Here is a 16,471-nt window from a genome sequence, read left to right on the forward strand (position 1 = left end):
CTTCCCGGCCAAGAGGAGCAGAGAGAGTAGGACCGCCGACGCTGTGGAGAAGGGGACTCGGCGCGAGAGAAAGCGGGGGGAGGAGAGAAAGGTGTCCCGGGAGGGTCTGGGGAGGCTCGGGTGTGCCTGGGAGCCCTACCCCGTTCCCCTCAAGGTTTCAGCGAGCTCCTGACGCGGAGACTGGGCGGCGGACCGAAGGAAGACGACGAGAGACTTTGTTCTTCGCGAATCTTTTTGCGGTCTGGGCTTGCTGTATATAACTATGTAGCCGGGAAGCCCTTACCCCAAAAAGCATTCGAGGAGAACACAATCGCCGAGGGAGCAGCGCGACCCGCCCGCCCGCCGCCGCCGCCGACGCCCAGGACTCCGCATCCCCGAAGCTCGGCTCCCCTAGCGCGCGCCCCCCTCCCCAACACATAAACCTCAGCCTTTCCCCCCCCATCCGCCCCCCCCCCCTCCCAGCTCCCGAGGTCGCCGCCCTGGCAAGAGCCTCGTTCCCCGCCCATCCCGTCCAGTCCGGTCCCCCCGCGGCAGCCATTCCCCGAATTTCCCGATGTCCGCCTTCCCTTTTCCCCCCCGAACTTTTTAATCGACTTTGTAGAAGTGGGGGAATCGGGGCGGGCGCTAGCGACAGTGTTTGTGTTGGGGGGGAATGAGGGGGAACAAAAAATGCAATAAAAGTTTACAAAAATCTCCCCCAAAGCGCCCCCGCACACACCCTAGCAGCCTCCCCCCCCCCCAAACATCGGCTGCGGAAAATCAGTCCAGTTCGAGGTGCCTCGAAGAGAAATGACTTCGAGGCACGTTAGTGCCATTTTTCTTAGGGCTCCCCGCTTCCCAAATGAGTCCGGGGGAAAAGAATCAGTCTGGGTTGGGTAGGGCAACAAGCCATTGGGGGAGGGGGACACATTAGAGATACCCAGACCCGGGCGGGGGAGGACAGCGACGGTTGGGGGATACTCGGAAAAATCAGGGAGACGAAGGCGTCCAAAGCGTCCCCGTTTCCCCCGAGTCTCTTCCTTCCTTCCTCTCCTCTCCTTCCAACATGATTTGGGGCGCCTTGGTCCCCCTAAACCCCCCTTGCCCTCAAAACAAGGGCGCCCGAAATATGGGGAAAAGCCCGACGCAGGGGGGGAAAGCCCGAGTGAGAACTGCGATCTGCAAAGGGGGTTCAGCAGCAACAGCAATAGTAGCTGCAGCCCCAGCCCCGCTGCGCGCCCAACCCCGATGAGGGTAACTGCGGCAAAAGTGGGGCCCCTGCTCTAGTCCCCCGCCCCCCTTTGCAGTAAGTCCTAATCATTCCCAGTCCCCTGAGTCAGGCCCATTTCCTAATCTTCTTTCCAGAGACAACGGCGGTCTATCCGTCGTGACTGCAGCAGGAGGGACCCCCCCCCTCCCAGACAGACATGTACGTCTATAGGGATATGGACCTGGGCATAAAAATCAGTTTGAGAAACCCAGAGTCGAGGACACATCGCCTAGAGGGCTATCCTTGATCTAGGAGGGCCTGGATTTTGGCCGTCTTTCCAGACACCCGAGAGGTGTCCCCTTTTCTCAGCCTGTGCCCCCACTCTGACCATTCCCTCTCCTTAATCCCCCCCATTCCGAGTCAGAAAAGGAGACGGAGTCCGGGGGCTGCAGCACTGCGCCAGCCTTTCCCCATCCCCCCAAGCTCACTCTAGAAACAAGGCTCCCGAGCACCATTGTGCGAGAAATACAGACTCTGGGATCAAAAAGGCTTCTCCCTCCCGAGATAAAAATTATTTCCTCTCTCCGAGAGCACCTTTTAGTAAAGTAAAAGGGTCCCTAAGACTCGACCGTAGAATTGGGGCGAAAGCAAAAGCCCTGGGGGGCTTGTCTCCCCGCCACTCGGCTGGGGCCGTCTGAGAAGTGAAGGCTCGGGAGAAACAGGTGAAAGGGTCATGTTCTGCTTTTTTAAAAAATAAGAACAGCCCCTCCTGATCCCCCGACTGTTTCCCCTGTTTATTATGCTGCTCCAGTCCTTCTCCCCATCTTCTGGACGCCCTCCTCCTAGCCAGGCGGCCGAAGGAGAGACTAAGGCAGGGAACTTGGAATGAGAGCTCGAGCAACAGGGTGAAGGAGGCTCTTAGGTAGCAAGCAGGCTCCCTCAGCTCGTCCCCGTCCTCTATCCCGCTCCTCCCGCCCCAGGGGGATTCAAGGGTGGGGATGAGGAGCCCGGGCTCGGGTGGGGCCGTGGAGATCCCAGGCGGGGTGCAGCACCGGAGCGAGTCCCTGCGTCTGCCAGACAACTGTTGCTGAGAGGCAGCTTGGCCGCTGGTGGAAGGGGAGGAAAGGCTGGTTTTCCTGTCCCCTGCTTGAGAAGGGACGGGAGTGCAGGCTAAGAGAAGGCACAGCTTTGGGGAGAAGACGATCAGAAGCCCCTCCCTGCCCCCCGACCCTTGTTAAAGAATAGCAAAGTCAGTGCAGTTTGCTTTTTGGTCTTCTCGTGGGGACATTTCTCGGAGAACATTTCATTTGAGATCAGACTTCTTCCCGCTCCCTCCACTTCTCCGAAGGACGATGGAAAGTGGGGGGAGCGAGGGGGGAGGACAAATGTGAACCCTAAGAGTGAGAAACCCACTCCCCCCCCCAAAAAAAAAAAACCCAAGCCACAGTGCCAATATAAGGCCTGTCTGCGTCCAGGCAGCTTAAACCAAGTGGTGCAATCTTGACGCTGGCGCTGTCCGCGGTTCTTAACAGCCCCAGATCGCCCCGTTCCGGAGGACGAGGGCAGGAGCTGGCCAGCTTCTGAGCCCGGGTGGGCTTCCCCAGAGGCTGCATTTTCCCAGCGTTAAATACACACCAACACGCGCAAAGCACTGGTGCAAAACAGGCAGCCCTAGGGAGCTGCCCAGGGCGCAGAGAGAGGAGGAAGCGAGGAGCCCGAGTTGTGTGCGCGCGGCTTGCGTGTTGTGTGCCTCTGTATGGGTGTGGGTGTGGGGGGAGGGGTTGCAGCCCCTTCCCCTTAAATATCGGAACACAGGTGTCTTCTCCCTGAGCATTCTGGTTCCCTGCCTCTCCCCATTTCCTGCCCTGTTTTGGTCAGAAAACGGCTGCCGCATTCACTGTGGCTGCTCTTGCCGTCGTGGCGCCCCAGCTTTTTTCTTCCATCAGCCCCTCCCCGAAGCCCTAGATACATTGATTACTCAAGACCCCGCTACTATTTGTGCCCCTCCTCCCACTTCCCAGGATACCCCACAGCTCTGGGAAGAAACAAGGCCAGATTGAAAAGTTTGCTTACAGATGGGCACGGTCCATCGAGGTTCTAGTTCCCTTTCTACCAAATCCCTGAGGACTTTTCTAAGTACCACTCCCGAGCCCCCTCCCCTCTTGGGAGGAAACTGAGGCACATTTTCAATCAGTAGGAAAGCCTTCTGGATCCCCCCCAACTTTTTAATATTTCCTGGCTAGTCGAGGCCAAGATCTGATCTGTTGTTCTCAGCAGGATCTTGGAGGCCAGCCTCCTCTCCAGCTTTTCCTGCTTTCTCTTGGAGATCCTCCAGTGACCTAGCCTGTTTCTCTTTCCTCACAGGTCTGGATTACTCCTTTTGCTGTTTTGCCTCATGGAGCCTCAAGGAAGCAAGAGTGGGGGACACAGAAGATTTGAGGACAGTATAATGTGACAGGATACCAAGGTTAGTGCAAAGTCACCTCAGAACAAACACTCTGCCAGCAACATTTAGACAGGGGGCAGCCAGGTTCATATACCATGTCTGCCCTCACACCTCCTTTATTTGACCCTGCTACAGGGGGATTGGGACAATAGGACAATTAGGACCATTAAGGAGCTTTCAAGAGGTGATTTTGGAAAGGAAGCAACCTTCACACTATGTAAAGGGAAGTTAGGCTGTGAGAGAATGTCTTACAAAATCTTGCTCTTGTCATGAAAATAGGTAGAGAAAATTCCTTTAAGGAGGAGTCCTCCCAATCACATCTAAAGGTCCTAAGGTACAACTCCCAGTGAAAAATAGGCAAAAAAATATCTATGTAGTATCAAGAGGTTCCAAAGGCCCTTCTTTATGGTCCTTTGGGACTTGCAGGTAGATCAGGAAATGACCAAGCAGCTCTGGACAGAAGGAAGCTGAGATGACTCTTCTCTTTCAGAGGTTAGCAAGGACTGACTGCTCTATTTGGTCTAAAATGGTGCTCAGGTATTCAAATAAGTCAGATCCAGAGGGAAGGTCTTCTCCTTCAACTCGGTTTGAGTTCTAGGGAAAATTTGTAGGACTATTTTTTCAGGAGTGGTAGGGTCACAGAAGGAAGGCTGAATTAAAATCTCATTTAACAAGAAAATCTGTAGCAGAAAAAAAATTTTCCTTTCTTTTTGTTTAAGTTTCAGACCATGTCAAGCTTCCTACTAGAGAATCCTCTTCTGATTCTGGCACAAAATCTTTGATTCCTAGGGCTTTGTCATTTGTAACTAAGAGAAATTCAACTTGGGCTCCCAATATCAGGGTGCCTTATGTGCAAAAGATAGGAACAGTAGGGAAGAGATGAGGAAAATGAAAAAATTAGAATCGAGTAGTCAACAAGGCTTCCATGCCATTATGCAATAGGTCTATTTAATATATTTATTCAATTACTTTGTCTTGAGGCTTTAAGACTTCTCTCATTTTGAGATGTGAACATTCAAATAATAGATGGACTAAAATCACCCATGCTTTTCCAACCTCAGGTGATTGTGCTGGGGGCCAATGGATCTCTGATATAACCAACATCTCTCTAGCTTTCTTCCTCCCTCCTTTTTTTTCTTTCCTTCCCTCTTCTTTTCTTTCTCTTCCTTTCATTCTATCCTCTTTTTCACTCCCTTAATTCCTTCACTCTTTATTTCTTTAATCCTCTGTTCTTCCTTCCTTTCTTTCTTTCCTTCTCTCTCCTTTTCTTCTTGTCATTTAAATACCCCAGGAGTTAGGGATTTCAGAATCCTACCTTTTTGTTAACTAAGTTTTTGTTCATTCCAAGTTGTTCATACTTTGTTATTGGTTCTATTTTACACACACACACACACACACACACACACACACACACACACACACACATTCAATCCTTCTTATGAGGAAATCTCAATTTGTACTGATTAAAAAGCAAGCAATTCTTCCATCTTTCCCAAATGATATTCTCCCCCAATTCTTTTTTAAAAGTCACTGGCTTTTTGAAAGCCTGTACCTGCCAAAGAACCCACCAGCACTGCAAATATTGCTAAGTCATGGTAGCAGAGTTTTGTCTAAAATGACTTGCATTTTGGTTGCTGGATTCTAAGGAAAAGCTTAAAGAAACTAATTTGTGTTCCCAGTTAGTATCTTCTAGGGCTTCAGTGATAGATGAAATAAAAGATCATTTGAACCTTCAGCAAACCCTCTAGATTGGCCCTTGTTCTATGAAGGAGTTACCATCAAGAGTGTGTTTGTGTGCCTCATGTTGTTTGAACTCATGTAAACACACACACACACACATACTACAAAAATAGTTTGCTGTGTCATACAAACAAGAGTTATTTTTTGCTATGTTTTGCTTTTTTGTATTTTCAGACCTTGATTAACAGAAAGCAACCCCATTAAGGGCCTAGACCCCCATCTCTTGGACCATTTTTGCTCAATATTTCCTCTCCTCTATGACTGGGATGTAGGCACTTGTGATCATTTAGGCCAGTCAGCATCCATCGGTCTGAGTCATTCCCTGTATTATCCAAAACTGAGAGAAATTGCTAAGGAACTTTCCAATCTTAGGCCAGAATCTGCCCGACTTCTTGAGTGCTTGAGACTCCATACTTGGTCTCGTCACTAATCAACTGAGGAAGTATAGTGTGGATTTTCCATTTATTTTTCAGTGTGAAACTGAATAACTAACCTTTCCCCTCTCAGTTTACTCACCTAATAAAATGAGGGAGTTGGATGAGATGAATCTCTAAGATCCCTTCCAGTTCTAAATTTATGATTGTCTGAAATGATTCAAAAGAATATGATTTCATCTGTGAAATGTATAAAGAACTCAGGTGCAGAGCCATGATTTCTGTCTTAAATCTAGTGTTCTATGCATATTTACTTAATCTTTATATTTAATTCTTCAATATATAGCAGTAGAGTCATTATAACATTTTCCATCAGAACTAGGATGACACATAGATAAACAATTCTGGTAGTCAGCTATATGGAATTTTTTCCTTTCCCCCTTGCCTTCCACAATATGCAAGCAGTTTTTGAAGTTTCTTAGGATATAATTTCAATTCTGTACTTTAAAGGAAGGGACAGGACAAACTCTGAAGGGCTTCATGATCTTATGCTTTACAAACCTAAAAGCATTAGATGTCTATTAGTTATGGGAGCAGTAAAAACAATGACCTGGGAATTAGAAATGCTAGGCTAATTCTGTCACTTGCTTAGCATGTGATCCTAGATGGATGCTGAGTTAGTAATTCCCTATTAAGTAAAATGAATGAGTCTAAGGTAAGCTTTAGCTCTCTGATTCTATGCTTGAGGCTGGGACTGCCCTCACAGCATTATGATTTTTGCTGTCTTATTGCATTTACAACTGTCATTTCATTTTTAAATCTAGCCCTTTCAATTGTCCTCTTTCCAAGAGCAGACATTAAGATACAAAGGTAACCCCCAGGATTATTAAAATAAATATTGAACAACAAATCAGATATGAAGAGACAAAATACAACATAGACTGAGGAAAGTCTGTGAATGAGTCCAATTGGTCATTTGATTTGGAAACTCTGGAAGGGAGTTCTTACTTTTAGAACTTGGCTGCCTGACAAAGGGTTTTAATGAAGTGAGGATGTTCCTAGGGAAGTGAGACCCAGGTATTGTCCTTCTTGAGCCAGACAGAGAGATGTCTTGAGGTCTAGAACCTTCAGTAATGATTGATTTCCCACTTTCCTTCTTCCCTTCATTGCTATCCCCAATGCCACTAATAACTGAGAAATCAGAACTGGTTAGGACTGGATCTGGGCTTTGTGTTGAGGGCAAAGGGAGCAGCTCTTTGGAGAATAGGGAAGAAACTAGTTTCCTGACAGAATTAGATCAACCAATGGCCCTTATTTAGAAGAATGAGTAGCATTCGGGTCGACAAACCTTCCTTTAGTTCCAGCCTGGTGAGATTTCTGTTAGATTAAGGAAGAATTTTATATGCACAATTATTGGCTTTCTTTGTCTTTGTAGAATATAAAAGAAGCCCTCAATAAATTCATCCCTTGTCTTTTTACTCTCGGTAGATCTTACCCTCACTGGGTCTCTCTATGTTGTCCAAAGTTCCAAGCCTTTGGAAATCTCCCACTCTAGCACATAGACCCATGCTGTCCCCATTGTTCACAAATCACTAGGCTCTAGCAGGAGACAATTTCTATTTGAAGGCCATTTTTTTTGTTGAGGAAAGACAGTGGGAGAAAGATTCTAGTCCAGTCAGGCTTGGGAACTATCAACAGATAATGAAGTGGTATTGTGTGTTCTGGGATTGATAAGAGTAAGAGCCTGCCAGACCCCCCTTTGCCCCTCCACCCCCACCTGGCACCACTTCTTACTTTCTCCTAGCCTTCCTCCCCTCTTCATTAAGTAAGCACATCCAATTACAATCCTTACAGTTAGGAACAACAAACATCTTCCTTCATCCCTCCCTCTTTTTCTTCCTCCCTCTCTCCTTTTTCTTTCTTTTCTTTTCTTCTTTTCTTTTCTTTTCTTTCTTTCTTCCTTTTGTTTTTCTTTCTTTCTTTTTCTTCCTTCCTTCCTTTATTTCTTTCTTTTAATTTTAATAGTATTTTATTTTTCCAAAAACACATAAAGGTAGTTTTCACCATTCTTTTTTTTTTTAATAGTTTTTATTTACCAGATATATGCATGGGTAGTTTTACAAGTTTTTGTCATTCTTAAAAAAAAAAAGCTTTTTATTTTCAAAACATCTGCACAGATAGTTTTCAACATTCACCCTTGGAAAACATTATGTTCCAATTTTTTTTTCTCCCTCCCTTCCCCTCATCTCCTACCTTAGATAGCAAGAAATCCAATACATGTTAAACACACTATTCATTTTTGTAAGACTTTGTGTTCCAAATTTTTCTCCCTCCCTTCTTTGTCTTCCCCTCCCCAAGGCAGCAATCAATCTGAAATTGGTTAAATATGTGCAATTCTTAATGTAGATCTTTCTATAGACACACATACCTACCATGCATAAAAGCATCCTTGAAAGAAAACTGGAAGGGATTTCAGAGACAAGAGACAGAGACAGACAGACAGAGAGAATAAGAGATTATAGAAGAGTGATTTTAGCAGAAAACCTGGGTATTTGACCCTATCCAAATTTCATAGCTTTAAGAAACACTCTGAAGTTTCAGGGAGGGTACCAAATTGTTTTGATAGACCAAATTTCTTCATCTCAAGTGAATTCTCTTTAGCCATGAAGTAACAAGCTTAATTATCTATCTGTCTGTCTATCTATCTATCTATAATCCCTATTCATGTGGCATTTCTGTGTATCTCAATCTATCTATATATCATAAGTATATATAATATTCTTAGTTGAGATTTCTACTACCTCATTTATTGATTTGTTTTTATTTTATTTTTTTGAGGCTGGGGTTAAGTGACTTGCCCAGGGTCACACAGCTAGGAAGTGTTAAGTGTCTGAGACCAGATTTGAACTCGTGTCCTGAGTTCAAGGCTGGTGCTCTATCCACTGCGCCACCTAGCTGCCCCTACTACCTCATTCATATCTATGTATAACTATTTCTGATGTCTTATATTCATATAGGAGAGATAGGAAACTGTTATACCCATGCACACATTCCCCCTAGGTATAATAATAGCCAAAGGGACAGATAAACACAGAAACACAGAGAAAGCCCTCTTCTTCCTTTTTCCTTTTCTCCTCCCCTAAATTGTCAACACCTCCCAATCTCTATGTACACCAGGAGTGACCTAGTCTACCTCACATTTCCACTTTACCACAGACCCACACATAGAAATCATATTCAAGATAAACCCAAGGTAGATGGTGTCCTGAGCACTCAGGGCCTTGCAGAAACATTACTTCAATTGATTTCTCACAGCTGGCTTCAGAGAAAGGAATAGGTAAAGGCTGGCTTTCTGGGAATTAAGATACATGTCACTATGGGCTGTAGCTTCAAAGGCCACCCAGACCCTGAAGGACACTGCTACTTTTCCAGTTGAGTCTTAGGGTACTTCCAAAACTGAGGAGAAATAGTTGAGATACTCAAGTAAGGAGTAATGTGTCCCCCAAACTTTTCCATTGTAATGGAAAGAATGGTGGCTCTGAACATGGGTTAAAAATTCCCTTTTTACCATCTGCCATCTACCTCAGGCACGTCATGTAGGCTCAGTTTCTTCATCTGTAAAATGAGATGGATGGACTAGGTGATGCCAGAGATTCTTCCCAGCTCAAACTCCTTTTATTTTGAGATTTTCCCATTGTGGGAAATTCCCAACCTAATCAGAGAAAGACCAAAAAAGATAAGAGTGACCCAGAGAGACAGAGAGGAGAGAGAGAGGGCAGATTTTCTTCATGTGGTTGGGAATAAAGATTAGGTTTTCTCTTGAGAATCCACCCAACTCTGTTCATATCATTCCCTTTTCTCTACCCATACCCATAATATGCCTTGTCAGAAAGATAGCAAAAATCTGATATTTAAAACTTAGAGTAAGGGAAGAAGGCTGGGAGGCTGTTCCAACTACAATAGCCTAAGATTGATTCCCTGAATTAACAGACTTCCTGAAAGGTTTGCTCACTTGGAAATCTTCATCCCTTTGAACCATAGTCATGACTAACCCTATTGGTGAAAAATCATCAGATTTAGAGAAAACTGCTCTTTGACCATCAATTTCAAATCAAAGGCCCTGAGTTTAGTCCCTATCTTTGCTTCTTAATGCCCACAAGACCTTTAGCAAGTCATTCATTTCTCCTTTCCTCAGTTCCCTCATTTGTCCCTCCCTTCCCCTGAAAATGAAAAGGTTGATCTAAATGATTTCTAAGATATCTTTCCAGAGTATCTTGTGCTCTGAATTCAGCCTAGTAGGAAAGCTTTACTCCTGCTTCTAATGGGACTGAAGCTAGCTTTGCTCCTTTTTCTATTCTTTCCTCTATTTTCCAAAATGTGCCTACCAGGTTTTTTTTTTTAATTCAGAGACTTCTCTAATCCCATCTTCATTGTTTGCACGATGGCTGCTTCCTTTGCTCACAAATTCATTAGAGAGAAAAAGATAACTCATTCAGGACATTTTCCTGTCATTTTCTTGCTCTCCCATGGCAGCATTCTTTGCTTTCTCATCCTACCTCATGCCTTAAAATTTCAAAGCTGAGACTCTTTGGCCAAAAAAAAAAATAGGATCAGCCATGGGAATTTTTGTATTTTTTTTTTTTTTGGTTTTGCTTTCTTTGCTCCTTCTATATATTTTTTCTCTATTCCCCTTGCAGTTCCTTCCTAATTCCTTTTCTTCCCCAGATCTCTTAATTCTTTCTTATCCTGTTCAAATCTCCTTCCTATTTTTAAGTATCTCTTTCTTCCCCCAATTGCCTCCAAGGATGTCTCCATTTTGTGCTCTTTGTGGGGAAGTTCTTAGGAGGAAACTCACAAAGATGAGTCTCCTATGTCCCACCAGCGAGACCACTTAGGTCCAGAGAAAAAGTTTGAAGATGACTTCTGTGCCCCTTGGTCCCATACAATATAGAGGAAATATCCCTTTTCATCAATTGAGAGGGAGAGTAGTTGTTGTTAGAATACAGAGACCTTCTCTGAATAGTCTCCTACTTATGAAGTTACTGGCTCTACCTTGTTATCCAGAGCATTACCTTCTTTTTAGTCTTCAATATGAGATTGATCTGGTCCTCTGAAAGGTGCTATTGAAGAGATCTCCAGAAAAGGCATCAGAAAGAGTAAAAGTGGAACAAGAGAAACCCAAAATGTGGAGACTTCCACAAACTGTCAGATCTTGTTATAAATTTTCTATTGTCTCAGGAAGGATTATATTCATGCTTGGAATTGTAGAAATAATGACATCATGAGGGGAAACCCTTATCAGTCTTTCAGACTTTCTGGTGAGGGGCAGTTCTGTAAATTGCAATCTTCTTTCTTGAATCCTTACCCTTGAAATTTTCAGCTACCAGATGGTTTTCATTAGACCTTTTGGGGAATCACAATTTGTAATTCCTCAGTGTTAGTTCATTTTTAGGGCCAAGAGTTGAGATATGACCAAAAACATATCAACTAAGAAGTGAATTTATCAGTTGAGTGGTCAATATATTTTTTTAACTATGAGGTTTTTTTCTTTTCTTTTTAAGGGATTTCCCTATAACGTTGCTATTTGGTGAAAGCCCTCAAGAGAAGGAAAAACTTTTTTTTTTTTTTTTTTTTTTAATGAGAGGAAGTGAATACTCTTAAAAAGTAGATCCTATAATTTCAAATAAATAAAAGACAATAAGCTAATAATGACCATAAAAATTAGGTTTTTTTCCCTCTTCTTCAGATTTGTATTAGTTAGACCAAGCAGATGAAATTGACATAAGAGAGACCCTTTATTAAAAAGGGAGGTCTGTTCAGCCCTTTTACCTTAAGAAAAAAAAAAAAAAGAACTTGCTAGTTTCACTTAATTAAATGAAAAAAGAAAAAAATTATAGTCAGCGTTGCTCTTCTGCTAGCATTTTTTTTTTGCTTTTAAAAACATAGACCTACAAAAAATAAATAAATAAATAAATATAGACCTACAATGGAACAGAAAAATGACATTTAAATAAGAAAAGAAAAATTTATTTGTAAATATTTCCAGTATTAAAAATGTTGTTCACTCTTATTTAAAAGAAAATATCTCTTTAAAACTATTTTTAAGGCTATAATATAGGCATTTATATTGAGGAAGAAACCTACATTCTTTTTTTGCTTATATGGCAGGATAATTTTTGAAAATAGTGATATTTTAATTTTAAAATTCTAACAGAAGGAAAAATTCTTTTAAAATAAACCAGGATGCTATGTTATTAATTTGAAATTCCATTTTTTAAAAAGAGCTAACTGGAGATTTAAAATACCATATTTCACTCAACCAGCAGGTATTTATTAAATACCTACTATATTCAAAGAATTGGGGTAGGTCTTAGGAATATAAAAAGCAAAAAATGAAAATCTCTATACTTAAAGAGCTTTATCAGGTTTGAAAGGACTAACTTGTAGCACATTGCAAATAGGATCTGCTAGTGAATATTTGCCTTTATGTATCTCAAAAACTGGTCATACCCTATGTCATATTATGATCAGGATAAATTAGCTTAAAACTGGGGTTCCTTGCTTTTTTATGTCCTGGACTCTATTTAGCAGTCAGTCTGATAAAACCTTTGGAACCCTTCTCAGAATCATATTTTTAAATACATAAAAATAAAGTAAATAAGATTCCAAAAGAAACCAATTAGGTTGAAAAACAGTTATTAAAATATTGAAAAACAAATTAATGGACCCCAGGTAAAGGCCCATGGACTAAAATATTAGTTTCCCCCCAATCACACATAGGAAGCATCATTTTTAATAAGTAAGTACTATAATGCTTTAAAATGTCCATCTCTAAAAGCTATAATATTTGATTAGACTTTATCATCATCCTTTACTTTAAAAATAAGCCTTATATTTGCAAAAAACCTGATTTTCTTCTTAGAAAAATGATTTTCAATGAAAAAAGGTTTTTTTTTTAGTCATGGAATTTTTACCCCCAAAATTTTACAAACTAAAAAAAATTTTTTTCTTGAAAGAAATTAGCTAAAATAATTGGCACATATAAAATAGACCCCATCAGAATTGACTTATCATTATGTGATTGTTTCTTCCTTTATCTACATATAGACTTATAGAAACACATATACAGACCCCACCTTTTTAAAAAATGTAATCTCAGTAGTTTCTATTTTACTTCTAGTATTGAATGCATATTTGTGGGAATGAGATAACATAGGTAATTGTGAGTCATAAAACATATAGAAATATGAGCTTTTAAACATTACTAACTGCTTTTATTTCTGATAAAAAATTTTTTTAAAAAATTCTGCTTCATTATAGGGACAGGAAAGCTATCTCATAAGTCAATTTACAGTCCTGATTTGAAGCATCTTGATAAACAATTTTAAAATGCCTAGGAGTAGTCATTATCTTTTGTATTTGAAGAGGAACAAAATAACATCATTATTGATAAAATAGTAAAATAATGAAATTGTAACATAGTAAAAATAATAAAATAGTTGAATAATGAAATAATGAAACAGTAAAAGGTCTAAAATAGCAAAATAATGAAATTGTAACAGTAAAAATAATAAAATAGTTAGATAATGAAATAGCAAAAGGTCTAAAATAGTAAAATAATGAAATTATAACATAGTAAAAATAATAAAATAGTTGTATAATAAAATAATGAAATAGCAAAAGGTCTAAAATAGTAAAATAATGAAATTGTAACAGTAAAAATAATAAAATAGTTAGATAATGAAATAGCAAAAGGTCTAAAATAGTAAAATAATGAAATTATAACATAGTAAAAATAATAAAATAGTTGAATAATGAAATAATGAAAGAGTAAAATGTCTAGAAACTTTCCAGTGAAGGATAGGAATTGAAATAAGCAAAGAGCAAAAAAAAAAATTTAAAAATTAGAAGCTCCCTCAAATGTGATCAATAGAATCAGACTTAAATGTCCCCAACAGCAAAATTCCATATGATAGTTCTCATGAGGGACCTAGTGACAGATAAACAAAGCCATTTTCAGCCAGATTCATTCAGTTAGGGAAACATTTATTAAGATCTATCATATACAGATATTTGTAAAGCATTTTGCAAGCCTTAAGACTTTGTATAAATGCTAACTGTAGCTATTATTACAAAGCACTGAATTTATGATAAAAGTTATATTTCTAGTCAGAAAAAAAAATTGAGTTAATTCCTCAGATCATCTAGATACTTTAAATTTATTGACTCATTAACTGTCTTGTTCCCCATTTCAAAAACAATGGCAGGGTTATGGAAATGGTCAGAATCTCCCTATAAAAATAAGCTAGTCTTTTATTTCTTGTATTAAAATCTTTTCAGGATATATATACAATATACATATACACGTAGATAAACACATATTTATTTATATATCTATTTATCTGGCCTCCAATGCATAAATCTCTTTGGTTTTTCTTGCTGGTTTGGGGGCAACAAGGTATATAGGTGATGGAGGGTTTCTCTCACATGGGCAATCCCTGTCCTTGAAGGGGCTAAGGGTGATGTGGATGACTTCATCACAATACTTTTCTTGAAAGCTGATCTCCATTTCTTAAGTATAGGAAAGACGTGTCCAGAGTACGTCTCTCAAAAGACAAAAGAGAAATGTGTTAACAGCTAGGAAATGGCCTAGAAGGGAGGAAGAGGAAAAAGAGAGACGTATAGAGTCGATTTCATCAAGGGTTTACAATGATTTTCCTTAGTGATGTCATCAGAAACCTGAATTAAACACATTATCAGTTGACACCTTTTAATGCAATCTATGACTCTTGTGTTTACTTCCTATATGTACATATATATGTATGTATGTGTGTATACACATATAAACATACATATATATGGCTTGCATGTGTTTATGTTTTTATACACACATAAATATATATTAGATAAAACACATATAATATATATCCATATAAATACAAATATATGTATCATCCCCATAGAAACAGATAGATATTTTGAAAAACATTAGTCTCAAAGAATTTCCATTTATTAAAAATCAATCTCAAGGTTGACAGGTAACCAGTCTATTCAGAAATATGAATTCTCCCCCCTTCAAATTTTTTTAAATTTTATTTCCCTCACTACCATCCTTTTTAAAAAATATATATATAAGTGGGATCTATATGCTAAAATATATGGAACAACAAATAAATAAATTACTTTTGTTCCTTCTTTTTGGTCCCTTATGATCTACACTTCAAAATGAGGTAGCCTCAAGTCTCCATGGAAAAATCCAAAGCCCCTTTTCTCTCTTTTTGATCATTTTAATGGATACAAACAGATGGGAGAGTCTGAAAAATACAAATTCCCAATACTTCAGTAACCAACCTCTAAGTCTCCAGTCTCAGGTCTGGGGAAATTCCATCAGTAGTAAGGCAGAATAACTACCCAGGGTTGCTTTAAGTCTGATAAATGCAAAATAGCAATTCTTTGATTCTAAAACCTGTGATTAGAGGGAAAACACTGATTTCTGTTCTGTTTTCTGAGGTGCTTAGAACTCCTTAGAAGGAAGACAATAGAGAGGATTGTTGTTCCTTTTACTAATAATCAATATTTACTGAGAGGTTTTTGTTATCAAAGGGGACCACTATTGAAAACAGAAAGGAAAAAATATGTACATGTTTATGTATATATGTATATTTATATATAAACACATTTATATATACATGCAGAGTCATCAAAGGGATTAAAAGACAGAAGCAAATAGCAAAAATAATAATAAGCTTAGGTCCAGAGGAAAGTGAATTAGGAGTAATATTTACCATAGGCTTAAAAGCACAGAATAGAGACATTTTAATTTTTACTTAAAGGTCAGTTCAAAATTTCTTTATAACTACAGATTCTCATTATACATTTATGTATTCTGATATGTACATAAATATCAAATGTACATATATATATATATACATACAGGATTAAGGGGGAAAAAGGATAGGCGAATTGTCTAGAATGCAAACTTTTAGTTTACCATAATGTTTGAGGAAATTTCAAAGACTAATTTTTATTCCAAAAATTTGTTTTTAAAAAATTAATATGATTAGGGGTAGGATAAAAAGACCCTATGTCATATTGCTAGATTATAACTTCCTGGCATCATAAAAAATTACATTTTGAATTCTTAATAATCTCTTGCTAACTGGTATAATTTCTAAAGAAATAATCTTTTTAAAAATGATTTAGTAAAATAAAATCATTGGTTACAGAGGAGCAAAGCTTTGCTCCCCAAAAAATCACTGAGAAAAAGTTTTATAATCAGTTCATGATGATAATCAAATTAGATTCATAGAATGGAAGGAGGACATTTTTTGAGAAAATCTTTAGCAACATATACATATCTACTTGACTTAGGGAAACTCTTTAAAAAAAAAAAATTAGTGGGATGTCAGTCTTTACATATGATCACCAAAAAATAGAAGGGAAAAAAAAAAGCAAAAACAAAATCCTTTTTCTCCTGGATTTTTGCTTTGATTTTTTTACCCTTCCTATATTTTTTTACCCTTCCCATCCTTGATCACATTGATAGGAAAATATTTGTCAAAAGTCTTATTAGCAATTATTGGGATGCTACAGGTTCTTCTTCTAATTTACTAGTAAACAGGAGAGTTTCTTTAGCTAGATGATCTCTCTCATGTTTCTGAAGTGCCCTACTCATCCTAAAATTGCATGGAAAATATTATCTTTCATTGTGAAGATTATTAG

General features: G+C 39.4%; 1 long non-coding RNA gene across 1 annotated transcript in view; it reads left to right on the forward strand.

Moving 5' to 3' along the window:
* The window catches only part of LOC141545483 (uncharacterized), a 78,069-nt gene that overhangs the window by 31,288 nt on the left and 30,310 nt on the right, over positions 1 to 16,471 (forward strand). The window contains exon 2 of the long non-coding RNA XR_012483031.1: positions 3,554 to 3,656. This is a non-coding gene — a long non-coding RNA (uncharacterized LOC141545483). The remainder of the gene's footprint in view (positions 1 to 3,553; positions 3,657 to 16,471) is intronic.

Source organism: Sminthopsis crassicaudata, chromosome 6 (assembly GCF_048593235.1).
Source record: "Sminthopsis crassicaudata isolate SCR6 chromosome 6, ASM4859323v1, whole genome shotgun sequence".
In the NCBI taxonomy this organism is placed as follows: domain Eukaryota; kingdom Metazoa; phylum Chordata; class Mammalia; order Dasyuromorphia; family Dasyuridae; genus Sminthopsis; species Sminthopsis crassicaudata.